This window comes from Neophocaena asiaeorientalis, unplaced genomic scaffold (genome assembly GCF_003031525.2).
Source record: "Neophocaena asiaeorientalis asiaeorientalis breed wild unplaced genomic scaffold, Neophocaena_asiaeorientalis_V1.1 scaffold1052, whole genome shotgun sequence".
In the NCBI taxonomy this organism is placed as follows: domain Eukaryota; kingdom Metazoa; phylum Chordata; class Mammalia; order Artiodactyla; family Phocoenidae; genus Neophocaena; species Neophocaena asiaeorientalis.
The window spans coordinates 12,353-14,653 of NW_020173676.1; positions in this window are offsets into that span (position 1 = coordinate 12,353).

Here is a 2,301-nt window from a genome sequence, read left to right on the forward strand (position 1 = left end):
CGGAGCCATGGAAGACAGCGCAGCAACAGAGTTGCGGAGGGCAAAGGAGAGAGAATCCCGCACAGAGGATTGGTGCCAACCAGCACTCCCCAGCCTGAGATGCTTGTCTGTTCAGGGCAGGTGGGGGCTGGGCACTGAGGCTCAGGCTTCGGAGGTCAGACCCCAGGGAGAGGACTGGGGTTGGCTGCGTGAACACAGCCTGAAGGGGGCTAGTGCACCACAACTGAGGGAGTCTGGGGAAAAGCCTAGGCCTTCCTGAGAGGCAAGAGACCATTGTTGCAGGGTGCTCAAGGAGAGGGGCAATCCCACCATAGGAGCTTCTACCTACATGCACTCACAGACAGCAGGGCATCACCCATGCGAGCTGCAGCTGCTACCTAGGATCCCAGAGGCGGGTGCGACGGCTGCCGCCGCTGCCGCCGAGGGTCCTGGGAGCAAGTGCAGGTCACTGCCCACACCCTCCTGGGAGCCTGTGCTGCCCACCACTGCCAAGGGTCCCATTATCTGGGGCCAACTTCCCTGGGAGAATGCATGGCATGCCTCAGGCTGTAGCAACTTCCTGCTGGCCTCTGCCACTGCAGGCACTCCCCCCACACCCCAACTGTGACAGCTGTATCCCTCCCTCTCCCCGGCCTGAGTGAGCAAGTGAGCCCTAATCAGCCTCTGCTTTCACCCCTCTTGGCTGGGCAGGAACAGATGCCTGAGGGTGGCTGACAGGCAGAGGAAGGGCCAAAACCAAAGGTGAACTCCAGGGCCTGTGCGGCCAAAGAAGAGAAAGGGAAATCTCTCCGTGCAGCCACAGGAGCAGCGGATTAAACCCCTGCAATTGGCTTGGTAAAACCTGAATCTGTGAAATATCTGAAGAGAAAATGAGTGTTCCCACAATCGAGACTGTGGACTTTGGGGGCAACTGTGGACTTTGGAGACAAGTACATGCAGGAGTAAGGCCAGATCAGAGTCTGAGCTGGCCCCACAGTGCCACAGCAGGTCCAGAGACCTACCTAGAAGTATTGGAGGACCATTGTTTGGGGGTGCGCAAGGAGAGGGGATTCAGAGCACCGCCTAAACGAGCTCCAGAGACGAGCGTGAGCCGCAGCTATCAGTGTGGACATGAGAGATGGGCATGAGACGCTAAGGCTGCTGCTGCAGCCACCAAGAAGCCTGTGTGCAAGCACAGGTCACTATCCACACCTCCTCTCCCGGGAGCCTGTGCAGCCCGCCACTGCCAGGGTCCCGGGATCCAGGAACAACTTTCCCAGGAGAACACACAGCGCACCTCAGGCTGTTGCAATGTCACGCCGGCCTCTGCCACCACAGGTTTGCCCCGCATTCTGTACCCTTCCCTCCCCCTGGCCCGAGTGAGCCAGAGCCCCCTAATCAGCTGCTACTTTAACCCTAAACTGTCTGAGCGAAGAACAGACACCCTCAGGCGACCTACACGCAGACGTGGGGCCAAATCCAAAGCCGAACCCCAGGAGCCATGTAAAAAATAAGAGAAAGGGAAATTTCTCCCAGCAGCCTCAGGAGCAGTGGATTAAATCTTCACAATCAACTTGCATCTCTGGAATACCTGAATAGACAACGAATCATGCCAAAATTGAGGTAGTGGACCTTGGGAACAACTGCAGACTTGGAGTTTGCTTTCTGCATCTAATTTGTTTCTGGTTTTATGTTTATCTTAGTTTAGTATTTAGAGTTTATTACCATTGGTAGATATCTTTATTGATTTCGTTACTCTCTTCCTTTATATATATATTTTTTTTTTCCTTTTTCTCCTTTTGTGAGTGTGTATGTGTATCCTTTGTGTGATTTTGTTTGTATAGCTTTGCTTTTACCATTTGTCCTAGGGTTCTGTCTGTCCGTTATTTTTTGCTTTTGTTTTTTTTTTTAGTATAGTTTTTAGGGCTTGATATCATTGGTGGATTTGTCTTCTTGGTTTGGCTGCTCTCTTCTTTCTTTCTTTTTTTAAAAAATTTTTAATATTTTTTTATTTTAATAACTTTATTTTATTTTTTCTTTCTTTTCTCCTTCCTTCCTTTCTCTCTTTCTTTCTTTCTTTCCTTATTTCTCTCTCTCTCTTTCTTCCTCCCTCCCACCCTCCTTCCCTGCCTCCCTCCCTCTCTCCCTCTCTCTCTCTCTCTCTCTCTCTCTCTCTCTCTTTCTTTCTTTCTTTCTTTCTTTCTCCCTTTAATTCTGAGCCGTGTGGCTGACAGGGTCTTGGTGCTCCAGCCAAGTGTCAGGCCTGTGCCTCTGAGGTGGGAAAGCCGAGATCAGGACATTGGACCACCAGAGACCTCCCAG